General features: G+C 34.9%; 1 protein-coding gene across 2 annotated transcripts in view; it reads left to right on the top strand.

Moving 5' to 3' along the window:
- The window catches only part of ZBTB9 (zinc finger and BTB domain containing 9), a 40,445-nt gene that overhangs the window by 8,654 nt on the left and 17,732 nt on the right, over positions 1 to 14,059 (top strand). The window contains exon 3 of one of the 2 annotated variants that reach the window (XM_063097878.1): positions 1,215 to 1,438. The exons of the other annotated variant lie outside the window; for it this stretch is intronic. The gene's annotated coding sequence lies outside the window, so the exon portion shown is untranslated. Of the gene's footprint in view, positions 1 to 1,214; positions 1,439 to 14,059 lie in introns of those variants that run through there. 2 annotated transcript variants of the gene reach the window in all.

Raw genomic sequence — 14,059 nt, forward strand, 5'->3', positions numbered from 1 at the left:
TCTGTAATGTCAATGTATATTTATTCTTTTAGCACAACTGTAGTGTCATTGCATAATAAAATGCTTTGCCATCTAATTCAGTAACAAAACAATCCACTCAACTGTGACTTAAAGTCCACTTCTCTCTCTTTTTGTTTTGACTTGATGGATATACACTGGTAATAAATAAATAAAATGTCATGGTACAGCAATATACATGGCACTTATCACTGTTACGTTATAACTGCATTCTGCAATTTTTAGTGCATTGAGCAGCCCAATTGACAAGAGCCGCCTATGATCTCTGTCTCACCTACTCAACTCTGCTGTGAAAGCAGCCAGAAGTAATACCTAAACAAATCAACATGGCTATGTTCCATTAAAACTTTATGAAAAATAAATTATTTATGAAGTAAATTATTCATTAAAAAACAATGAAATTTGACTTTCATATAATTTTGACATCACAAAATTATCTTCTTTTGATTTTTTTCCAGATACTTAAAAATGTAAAAGCCATTTTTTAGCTTTAGGACCATACACAAACAGGTGGTAGGTCAGATTTTGGTTTGCTTACAAACGTGCTCTAGACTGTAAGCTCGATGAGGACAAGAACAAGCTCTCTTACTGCTATTTGTATTTCTAGCCCCTACCACAATGTCTGGCATGTGGTAGGCACTTGGTAAATATTTACTTAATGGATGAATGGAGTGAATGAACAATCCACTGATATATAGGGACTAGGATTTAAGCCTCGTTTTGTCTGGCTTGAAAACACTTATGTCACATACTTCCATGTTATTAGTCTGAACTTTGGTTGTCTACACTGTAAAATAGGGGTAATAATACCCTCCTTACAAGGTTCTCGGGAGTATCAAATGGGTAGTGAATGCATTTTAGTATACTTTAATAACACTTTACTTTATAAAACTAGACATGAAATTCTTATACATGTCTTTTGTGCAGATATATGAGTTTCTCTAGGGCATTTACCTAGAAGGAATTACTAGGTTTAGATGGTGCTTCCCTTCCATCATATAATGTTACTGGAAGAAAACTTCCACGGATAAGGATAAAGACTACATGTCCCAGCTCCTCTTGCTTAATCTAAGTGGGGCAGTGTGCCTAGTTCTGGCTAGTGGAATATAAGCAGAAGTCAACTGTATCACTTCAGTACAGACGTGGTTGAGCATCCAGAATGCCTTTCCCATCCATTCTCTCTTCCCCTTCTATAGTGACCTTGGAGGCCACATGGTGAAGATGGTGATGTCACAACATGGAAGGATCCAGGATTCTTGAGTCACCACTTGATGGCAAACTGCCCAGGAGAGCCAACTGGACTTTGAGCAAAAAACAAACTTTTATTGTGTAAAGCAGTTGAGATTTGGGGATTGATTGTTACAGCATTTGACTACCATGACCAATATACATGTGTTGCAAATGTATCTGTGCTTTGTCTTTTCACTTTATGATATTTTTTACATAGATATTTTGATTTTAATGCCATAGAATACATCAGTTTTTTATTGTATGGTTTGTGTTTTTGTGTCTTTTTAAAAGATCTCTCTGAAAGACAAAAAAATCACCATTTTGCAGCCCTTAAGGAAATAACTGATACAGAAAGATCTTCAGTGGGTGAAACCATTACGTGAAAGGTTGATAGAGAACTTTAGCAAGATCAGGCTGTCATCACCTAAATCCTCTGATCTGTTCTTAGCTGCACTAAGAGTGAGAACAATCAGATATATACCTCCTGATGTGACACAACGTAAAGTACACAACACCAACTGTGAAGTATCATTGTTAGAAAAGTTCAGCCTTAATATAACCAATTTTTAGTTACAGGACGTATAGGCAGGAGAGGAAAAAATTAAATAAACAAAATTACAAAGAAACAGAAAAACTGTGGAGTGTAGGAGACTAACTGATCCAGTTTATTCAATAAATCAATTTCCTGAAGAGAGAGAGATGATTGTACTAAATTTTAAAAGGCTTAAGATATATAACAACCAAATATATTGTGTTTTAAACAAACCAAATATAGATAGACATTTTTGGTACAATCAGGGAAATTGAAATATGGACTGGATGTTAGATAATACCAAGAAAGTATCATTAATTTTGTGAGATGTGAGAATGGTCTTGCAGGTAGATGTCTACATACTTAGGGATACAGACTAGGTAGGTAGGGTTTAAATGACATGAGGTTTTTGGGATTTCAGCAAAAAGAACGAGGTAGAGAAGGAGGAAAGAACTAAAAAAAGAGGAAAGGGAAAAGGAATAGATGATGTAAATGCGGCAGATGCTTAATATTTGTTGAATCCAGATAATAAGTATGTAGGGGTTCATCATAAAATTCTCTCTACATTTGTGTATTTTTGAAATTTTCATAATATTAATTTAAGTATTTTTTTCTATCCCAAGTGATAGAGATACTCTCCTTTATTTTCTTCTAAAGTTTTAAACTTGGGTTTTTCACAATTAGGTCTTTACCTGAAATTGAGCCTTGTGTATACTGAATGGTAGGGATCTAGTTTGCCTTTATTTCCATATAAATTAACAGTTTTCCATGCACCATTTGTTGAACAGTCCATCTTTATTGACCTACAGAAAACTACTTATTTCATATATGTAAGATTACAATATCTGCATGGATCTAATTCTAGGATCTCTATTTTGTTCCATTGGTCTATTTGTCTTTTTGCTCTAATAATACCTGGTCTTAATTACTGTAGTTTTATATTTTATAGTGAGCTGTGATATTTGGTAGGATGAGATCCGGCACCTCATGTGTATAGTATGCCATCTTTTTTGTTAAAGGGAGGGGAGATAAGATATATTCCTCATTGCTTGTATATACATAAACAAATACTGGAAGGATATATTCGAAAATAATAATATCTACCCTGCATGTGTGTGTGTGTGTTTAGGAAATGGGAACTGGGCTGATAAGTGACCAGGATAGAACAGAGACTTCATTGTATACTTTTTCAAGTTTCTTAAAAATTTGAACTGGGAATATATACCCTGTTAAATTTTTATCTAATTAAAATTACATTAGAAGGTAGAAAATAATAAAACACAGACCTAGTTCTTTTTAACAATAATACCAAGTTCTCAAATAATAGTTTTTAATTCGATAGGTTATTTTAAATCCATGCTTTAAATCATGTTGAATATATATTTTAAACATTTATGTGAGGGCCGACCCCATGGCGCACTCGGGAGAGTGCAATGCTGGCGCTCCCGCCGCAGGTTCGGATCCTATATAGGAATGGCTGGTGTGCTCACTGGCTGAGCGCGGTGCGGTGACACCAAGCCAAGGGTTGCGATCCCCTTACCGGTAACAAAAAAAAAAAAAAAAAAAAAAAAAAATTTATGTGAAATCTAAAAGGGGTTATTTATTAAAAACAGTAAATAAATAGCCAAAAACTGACCTATTAGAAAACAAAACAGAAACTATGGGATGGCAAAGAATTTTAATTTAAAAAAAAACAACAGATAAATCAGAAGTTATAACATGAATGATAATGAGATCTTTAAATATATGCTCAAATGTATATGAGAGTGTACTTTTCAGTAACTTAAAACTTTAATCAAAATTATTTTTGTAGAACCTGAAAATATTAATTGAGAATGAGAACATTGAGTATGTACTGAGAGGAAAAAGGGAGAGTAAAACCACTGCCCACTGTGGTTTTAAAACATTTAAATCATTCTTGCCACCATCTTCTCATTTCAATCATTCAAAAAGCTGAAAGTAAGGTGAATTCTGTGTTGTTTCACTTCTTCAGAGTGATTAGAAAAATGCTGTTATAAATTTTAAGAAACAAATTACTGTATTACAGACACATTTCTAAAAGGAGGAAAGGCAAGGAAATAAGACAGTATTTGTCTTATCAAGATAACACATTTCTTTCTTTTTTTTTTTTTTAAAGATGACCGGTAAGGGGATCTTAACCCTTGACTTGGTGTTGTCAGCACCACACTCTCCCAAGTGAGCTAACCAGCCATCCCTATATAGGGATCCGAACCCGTGGCCTTGGTGTTACCAACACCACACTCTCCCGAGTGAGCCACGGGCTGGCCCCCAAAATAACACATTTCTGATCAATGATTGTACAAGTTTCCATAAGTTCTTTTTAGTTTTTAAGTTACACCCAGGAGATATTTAAAACTAAATGAGACTGAAAATAAATGAAACCCATTATGTCCATTAGGTTGGCTATTATCAAAAAAATGAAATAGTTCTGATCCCCATACCAACCAGCCATCAAATGAAACAAACCAAAACAAAACAAAATAACAAGTTGTGATATTGTATGTATATTTTGGTTTTTGTCCACAGTTCCTGGCTTGTTCTAGCCTTCTCCTGCCTCGCTGTCTTGGAGCTGGCCATAAAGAAATCCTCTGACCTACCTTACCTGATTGTAGGTCATAAGACCCCCATTCAAAAAGGGGTCCTGCCCCATATCTGGGAGGAAGGAATGCTGCACAGAGAGGCCAAGCAGAATCTGAACAAACAGGCCTTGCTGGGTTTCCCCACTCAGTCTGTTAGTGTTAGATCAGACCCTTTTTGTCCAATCAACATTTCTACACTGTTGTCCGTGCTTCCTACATAATGAAGTCTCCAAAAAAAGCCAAGAGGACTGGGTTCAGAAAGTTTCTGGATAGGTGACCACATGCACACCCGGGGAGGGCATGGAAGCTCCGTGCCCCTTCTCCCATACCTCATCCTATGAATCTTTTCGTCTGTATCATTTGTAATATCCTTTATAATAAATGGGTAAATGTAAGTAAGTAAGTGTTTGCCTGAGTTCTGTGAGCCGCTCAGCAAATCAGTCAAACCCAAAAGTGGGGCCGGGATGGGGAGGGGTCATAGGAACCCAGATTTACAGCCGACTGGTCAGAAGCATAGGTAAAATAACCTGGAGCTTGTATCTGGCATGTGAAATGGTGCGGACACTGTGAAAAATCGTCCTCAAAAAATTAAACAAAATTACCATATGTTTCAGCAATTCCTCTTCTGGGTTTATACCTCAAAGAATTGAAATAAGGGACTGCAATAGATATCTATGCACCCATGTTCATAGAAGCTTTGTTTACCATAGCCACAAGATGGAAGCAACCCGAGTGTCATTGACAGATGAATGAATAAACAAAATGTGGTATATATACACAATGGAATGGTATTCAGCCTTAAACAGGAAGGAAATTCTGTCACATGCTACCACACTGAACCGTGAAGACATTATGCTCAGTGATATAAGCCAATCACGAAATGAAAAAGAATTCCACTTTTGTGATTAGTTTAATCACAAGTGTGTATGATTCCACTTATATGAAGACCTAGAGTAGTTAAATTCATAGAGACAGAAAGCAGAATGGTGGTTTCCAGGAGCTGGGGGAAGGGGCAAAATGGGGAGTTACTGTTTAATGGGTATGGAGTTTCAATTTTGCAAGATGAAAAAAGTTCTGGAGACGGATGGTGATGATGGTTGCACAACACTGTGAATGTGCTTAATGCCACAGACTGTACACTTAAAAATGGCTAAAGTGGTAAAAATTAAGTCTATTTTACCACATTAAAAAAAAAAAAAAGAACCCTAATGACCTAATAGATCTAGACACTGAACATCAGTGGCTGCTAACATCACAAAAAGAGAGACAACCAGACATTATGTTCCTCTTATGGAAAACACCACCACCACCTATGAATTAGTCTTGCCAAAAATATTGAACTTAAATCTGATCAAATTTCATGCTCTAGCTACCAAGTTATGGAAAATGCAGGGGACAGGGAAACATTAAACCACTCCACAGTGATGCAATCAGTAAAATTGAGACTGTAAAAAACACTAAAGGACAAACAACCTATTTTCTTCACCAAAAAAAAATTGCAAGGGGGAAAGAGAATTAAAGGGGAACTGATAGTTTAAAAGAATTTAAAAGACATATTAACCAATCAGAATGTGTGGATCTTATTTGGATCATAGTTTTTAAAAAATATTTTTAAAACATGACATTTATGAGGCAACTGGAGCCTCATCACTGACTGAACATTTCATGACATTATGGAGTTATTGCTAAAATTTTTATTTGTGGTAATGGTATTGAGGCTAGAGTTGAAAAAAAAGGAGGCCCTTGTCTTTTGATGGCATTGTTAATTTATGGCTAAATTTATCCATAGTTAGGGATGGAATAAAAATACTATATACCTATATGTAAGCTCTAGGTAATTTTATAATATAAAATTTGTGTGTGTATAGTCAATTTATTTATTTATTTTTTTAAAAAAAGATGACCGGTAAGGGGATCTTAACCCTTGACCCGGTGTTATCAGCACCACGCTCTCCCGAGTGAGCCACAGGCCGGCCCTGTATAGTCAATTTAAAGACAGATTGAGAAATACATTTTGAAATAACTATTTATACACTTTACGAATGTCTTCTATTAAAAACACACAGTTCTGGTCCAAGTTAATAAAACTATTCTTACTTGCTTGACTCTTAAAAATAAAATAATCAGTTGCTGTATGTATTGATGTAGAAAGATCTCCAGTATCTATTGTTGAGCAAAAAAAGTGAAGTGCAGAGCAGTACTCACAGCATGCTGGGTTTTGTATGAGAAAGGGTGGGGGTGGAGAGGAAAAAAGAAAGGTATAACATTTGCTTATATTTGTAAAAGGAACCACTACTAGATAAACAAGAAGTCAATAAAAATGAAAAAGGAGTGGGGAGTTAAGAACAGAAACAAAATTCTATATATACTTTAAGACTTCTCTATGTATACTTTATTTATTTATTTACTTTTTTATATCATTGAATATGATATTTTCTGTAGGTTTTTTTGAGGATACCCTTTTTGGAATTAAGAAATTTCCCTTTTATTCTCTGTGTTCAAAGAGTACTTTTGGTTTTTGGTTTTTGTTTTTAATTGTAGATTGTTTTTTAGCCTTTTCCAAAAATTTTTGAAATGATCATAGTTTTTTTTATCCTTTAACCCATTAATAAGGTGAATTGCATTAACAGATTTTCTAACATTAGATTAACCTCGCATTCCTGGAATACTTGCAACTTGGTCTTTTTTATTTTCTATTTGTGTGTTCATTTATCTTTATTTTTTGCTTTTAAATTTTTTTCTTGTATTATTTTGGTTTGTAAGTTGATCTTTTTTATACACTGATGGGTTTCATTTGCTAATATTTTGTTCAGGATTTTTGCATCCATGTTCATGGATGAGATTGTCTAGAATTTTCCCATAGCTATTTTATTTTGTTATCAAGGTTATGCTTGCCTTATAAGATGAATTAAATATAACACTTTTTCTTCCAGGCTTTTGAAGAGTTTAAGTTTCAAATTATTTGTTTCTTGATTGTTAGAACTCACTGGTAAAACTATCTGGAACTGGTGTTTTCTTCGTGGGAAGACTTCAAACTATTTACTCAATACCTTAAATATCATAGAATTATTCTGGCTTTCTATTTTGTTTTTTTATTTTATTTTGTCAATATACAATGTGGTTGCTTATTGTGGCCAATTACCGAAACCTCCCTCCCTCCTCCGTCTCCCCCCTCCCTCCCAACAATGTCCTTTCTGTTCGCTTGTTGTATCAACTTAAAGGAATTGTAATTGTGTCTTCTTCTCTACCCGCCCCCCCCCCCCCGGGGGGTTTTGTGTATTTATTTATTTATTTTTAGCTCTCACAAATAAGTGGGAACGTGATATTTCTCTTTCTGTACCTGACTCATTTCACTTAATATAGTTCTCTCTAGGTCCATCCATGTCGTTGCAAATGGCAGTATTTCATTCGTTTTTATAGCTGAGTAGTATTCCATTGTGTAGATGTACCACATTTTCCGTATCCACTCATCTGATGATGGACATTTGGGCTGGTTCCAACTCTTGGCTATTGTAAAGAGTGCTGCGATGAACATTGGGGAACAGGTATACCTTCGACTTGATGATTTCCATTCCTCTGGGTATATTCCCAACAGTGGGATAGCTGGGTCGTATGGTAGATCTATCTGCAATTGTTTGAGGAACCTCCATACCATTTTCCATAGAGGCTGCACCATTTTGCAGTCCCACCAACAATGTATGAGAGTTCCTTTTTCTCCGCAACCTCACCAGCATTTATCGTTCAGAGTCTTTTGGATTTTAGCCATCCTAACTGCGGAGAGATGGTATCTCAGTGTAGTTTTGATCTGCATTTCCCGGATGCTGAGTGATGTTGAGCATTTTTTCATATGTCTGTTGGCCATTTGGATATCTTCCTTAGAGAAATGCCTACTTAGCTCTTTTGCCCATTTTTTAATTGGGTTGCTTGTTTTTTTCTTGTAAAGTTGTTTGAGTTCCTTGTATATTCTGGATATTAATCCTTTGTCAGATGTATATTTAGCAAATATTTTCTCCCACTCTGTTGGTTGTCTTTTAACTCTGTTAATTGTTTCTTTTGCTGTGCAGAAGCTTTTTAGTTTGATATAATCCCATTTGTTTATTTTTCCTTTGGTTGCCCGTGCTTTTGGGGTTATATTCATGAAGTCTGTGTCCAGTCCTACTTCCTGAAGTGTTTCTCCTATGTGTTCTTTAAGAAGTTTTATTTTTTAAGGATGCATATTTAAATCTTTAATCCATTTTCAGTTGACTTTAGTATATGGTGAAAGGTATGGGTCTAGTTTCATTCTCTTGTGTATGGATATCCAGTTATCCCAGCACCATTTGCTGAAGAGGCAGTCTATTCTATGTATACTTTATCATATATACTTTGAGTCATGTAATTCCATTACATAATCCAAAAAGAAAAGTAAAAAATTTTAAATCCCTTTAATTTGAAAACAAATAAATGAACTGAACCATATCAACTAAGTAACATAATTACAGAAAGAGATACTTCGAGAGACTTTAATAGGATACATCTTTAATAGGATGTATTTTAAGGATAAAAAAGCTCCAACTAAAACTTTAAACTTTAAACTCGAAACTTTAAACTCATATATTTTCTGTTGGTTAGAGTGTGGTGTTGGTAACACCAAGGTCAAGGGTTCTGATCCCTGTACCAGCCGGCAGCAAAAACAAACAAAAAATTCATATTAAACTCTCTTAAATTTTAAACTTTTCCTAGAAGTAATATTGTTTGTAGTAGTATCAGTACTGGAATTTTGAAAATATATTATTTTCTTATAAATAAAGGACTTTGTGATTATATTACCAATGTAAAGAGTCAGTATTTTCAATGTAACAGAAAAGATATACAATTATATAATCAAAAAAACTAAGTGAAAACACAGTAATGTTAAAATTGAATTGAAAAATCAATATTAACTCAGTGTTTTTAAATACAGAGAGTCCCCAACTTACTAGGGTTCAACTTAATGATTTTTCATCTTTACTATGGTGCAAAAGCAATACACACTCAGTAGAAACCGTACTTCAAATTTTGAATTTTGATCCTTTCCTGGGGTAACAATATGCGGTATAATACTCTCCTGTGATGTTGGGCGGCAGCAGTGAGCCATTCTGTTTTTCACTTTCGGTACAATGTTCAATAAATTGTATGAGATAGTCAATACTTTGATATAAAATAAGGCTTTGTATTAGATAATTTTGCCCAACTGTAGGCTGATGTAAGTGTCCTGAGCACATTTAAGATAGGCAGGGCTAAGCTGTGATGTTCGGTAGGTTAGGTGTATTAAATCCATTTTCAACTTACAGTGGGTTTATCAGGATGTAGCCCCATCATAGTTGAGGAGCCTCTCTGTCTTTTCTGGTGCTGTGCACTGAAATGAACTACAAGCCATGAGCACCCTACTGACCATTTTGCTATCTCTGCTACCATCCCACATTATAACACAGTATGGCTTCTTGGAAAAACTGCTGATTCCAGATCTAGGGTAGACACTTTTCAAGGTGAGCCTGGGACTCCTTTTCATGTTAAGAAGCTTGAAAGCTTTATAAGATAATGTCATGTCAAAGGACCTAGGAGCCCTTATGAAGGTGAACCCACTGAACAAGGTTGCGACAATCTGAGCAACTAAAAGAATAATAATTGTATTCAATTGAACAGATTGAATAGATGAAAATTCATTAGTTCATAATGATACTCAAAATGCCAGCAAGTCAAGATGCCTCATTTATTACCATTTGAAGCAATTATTAAAACAACTGCTTTGAAAATTGGTAATTAAAGAGAAAATATTAAGCATTTATTTTGTTGTTCCAGTAAAAATTTATTTTAGGATAATCAAATAGCCCTAATTGCCTTCACAGAATTCTAGTTACTAAATGTGAAAGAAATAGAAGAATTAGAATAACATAATTTCATAAACTCTAATGAAATTACTGATTCAGGCAAGGATTATCATTTGGCGTTAAAACCAATAGATGATGATTGTTGTAGACATTCATATAGGGCCAAAGTAACACCACACAGATTACTTTCCAGTCTCAAGAGGGAAAGCTTAACTGTAAACGGAGGATCAGATTATTACCACCCTAACCTAGGGGTCAGTCTTAGCATCACTAATGGTTGATCACACAGCATTAAGTACACATCAATATGATGATTGCATGACTTCATCCATTCTAGTATTTTCTATCCTAGTTCAGTCATCCCTCAGAGAATTTAATACATTCCTAAAAACATATTAGATAGTGAATTTTTAGATAGTGGGAGTCTGTATGTCATTATTTTAAATGGAAAAAATAATAATGTATTCCTAGCACATCTGATAACTTCGGCGAATTTCCCTCAGCGCTTGAAACCCTCTAATGTGTGTGTATGTGTGTATGTGAGAGTATCAACCTAATATATATATACTCTATATATATTACACTCTAAAAACATATATAATGATCAACCAGTTTTTTTCTGCTTAACATAAAGGCTTTAAACACCAATCACCTAATTGTTTAACAATTAATTCATTATGAGTTTATTTGTGTAGTAACATTATAGGATATAAATTAGGTTTTCCTTTAACGGCAAGAAATGTGCACTGTAATGAAATGAACATTGAAATAATATGTTAAAAACACATTATGAGGACAACACTTAGCAATTGTAAAATAAAAAAGGCAAGTTTTTAAGCTTGGTTGCTGAAGACTGAGGTGAGTGAGGTTTGGAGATGAGAAAGAATATGTGGAGTCTGTGGTAAGCGTTGCTGTTTAGTGGAGGGTGAAAGTGAACAGAGTGAGCTGTGGAAAAAGTGAGTGAAACAGTAAATGCCTGAGATTCATCCATATCTGGATCCAAGAAGCTGTTGGACAGTTTGCTTTTCTAGGCAATGGCACTTCTAGTCATCAGAAGTGGATGACTGTGAATCATCTTGTGAAAGGACTGACAAAGCTTGACAAGAAACTCAAAATGGAGAAATGATGCATTCCTTTTGTTTGTGTTATGCAACTTCTGATAACCCTAAATTGTGCTGGAATGCATTTTTGTTTGTTTTGGTGGCTGGCAGGTATGGGGATCTGAACCCTTGACCTTGTGGAAAGCATTTTATTAATGTGATTTTTCTGTGCCCATCATGATCATGATCTCTTGTACGCAAGTAGCAGTCATGCTGTCTCCATGGTCTAAAATTTCCTTCAAAGATTTATTGTCAACTATTCGTGGCTTCTTGTATTAATTTGCTAGGGCTGCCATAACGAAATACCACAAACTGGGTGTCTTAAATAGCAGATACTGATTTTCTCATAGTTCTGGAGGCTGGAAGTCCAAGATCAAGATCCCAGCAGGTGTCATGTATCCTGAGATGTCTCCCCTTGGCTTGCAGACAACCACCTTCTCACTGTGTCCTCCCATGGCCTTTCCTTTGTGCACGCCTGCATCCCAGGTATCTCTTCCTCTTCTTATAAGGATACCAGTCCTATTGGATTAGGGCCCCTCTCTCATACTTCATTTAACCTTAATTACCTCTTTAAAGTCTTGTCTCTAAATGCAGTCACATTATTAGGTTTTCTTCATATGAATTGGGGGAAAGCAGGACATGATTCAGTACATAATACTCCTCCTCCTCCAACTTAGTTCCTTTCAGCACTGTACCTTCCAACTAAATGTGTTTCTTGAAATGAACATGGTAAAGCTCTCCAGAACCAACAGTATTTTAATAATGTGTCTTTGTTTTCTCACACAGAGGAAATAAGATATTCATAGGAAACGAAAACATATACATGGCCAAGCATATACCTTTTTATGCTTTCACCTCTTAGTACACACTTTATTACTTCTGATATACATGCTTCTCTAGTCTTTTAAGTTCACCTGCTTTCTTCAGTTTTTCCACTTTAGCTTTGTAATGTGGGGAATTGATACAGAAAATGTATAACATTAGTCTGTCTATCCTTGCACTAATACTACACTGTTTTAATTATTATGTATAACTTTATGATAAGTCTTGATATCTATTAGTGTAGGACCTCTAACTTTTACCTCAAGATTGTATTTGCTATTCTTTGCCCTTTGGATTTCCATGTAGTACATTTTAGAATCAATTTGATAATTTCACCAAAACACCTGGTGGGGTTTTGCCATTTTACATTGAATGTGTTGATCAATGTGAGAAGAACTGGTATCTTTACAATATTGCATCTTACAATTCATGAATATTGTATAGCCCTTCATTTATTTAAGCCTTCACTAATTTTTTGTAATAATTTTTACTTGTGGTAAAATACATATGACACAAAACTTACCACTTTAGCTATTTTAAAGTAATATAATGGTATTAAGTACATCCAAAATGCTGTGCAATGATCACCACTATGTAGTTCCAGAACTTTTTCATCACCACGAATAAACTCTACCCGATTGCCCCCATCCATCTACCTCATACAATCTGCTGTCTTTCTCTATGGGTTTGTCCATTCTGAATATTTCATATAAATGAAATCATACAATATGTGGCCTTTTGTGTCTGGCTTCTTTCACTTAGCATAATGTTTTCAAGGTTCATCCATGTTGTAGAATGTACTGGTACTTCATTTTTATGGCTGAATAATATTCCATTCCAATAATACATATATACCACATTTTGTTTATTTATTTATCTATCGAGACATTTGTTTTATTTCGTTCTTTTGGTTATTGTGAATAATGTTACTATAAACATTGGTGTACACATATTTGTTCTAGTCCCTGCTTTCAAGTTTTTGGGCATATTCACAGAAATGGAATTGCTGGATCATATGGTAATTCTATGTTTAATTTTTTGAGGAGCTGCCATACTGTTTTCCACTGTGGTTTCACCATTTTACATTTCCACCATCAGTACACTTCGGCCCATTTCTTTTCTTTTTTCTTTCTTTTTTTTTTTTTTTTTCCTTTTTTTGGCAGTTGGCCAGTACAGGGATCAAACCTTGGACCCTGGTGTTATCAGCACCATGCTCTAACCAACTGAGCTAACCAGCCAGACCCCTTGATAGTGTCTTTTGATGCAAAAACATTTTTTAATTTTGATGAGGTCCAACTTATTTATTTTTTCTTTTGTCGCTTGTGCTTTTGGTGTCATATTTAAGAAGCCATTACCAAATCCAATATCTTGAAGATTTCCCCGTCAGTTTTCTCTTAAGAGTTTTGTAGTTTTAACTCTTACTTTTACATCTTTGGTCCATTTTTAGTTAATTTTTGTTATGGTGTGAAGTAAGTGTACAAATTTATAATTTTGCTGGTGGGTTGACTAAATGTCCTTTCATCTTGGTCCGAAGGACTCCCTTTAACATTTATTATCATTATTATTATAATTATAGCTACAAAGGCTGTGCTTGGAATAGCATTTCTTATAGGGAAGGTCTACTAGCAATGAACTCCCTTAGTTTTTGTTTATCTGGGAATGTCTTAACTTCTCTGACATTCCTGAAGAATAGTTTTGCTGGAAATCGAATTCTTGATTGACAGAATTTTTTGTTTTTTGGATTTTTTTGATGGCTGGCTGATTCAGGGATCCGAACTCTTGGTGACAGTTTTTTTCTTTTAGCACTTTAAATATGTCATCCTACTGCCTGTTGGTCTTCATGGTTTCTTATGAGAAATTGGCTGATAATACTTATTGATTATTTCTTGCACATTATGATTCACTACT

This window comes from Cynocephalus volans, chromosome 5 (assembly GCF_027409185.1).
Source record: "Cynocephalus volans isolate mCynVol1 chromosome 5, mCynVol1.pri, whole genome shotgun sequence".
NCBI classification, from domain to species: Eukaryota; Metazoa; Chordata; class Mammalia; order Dermoptera; family Cynocephalidae; genus Cynocephalus; species Cynocephalus volans.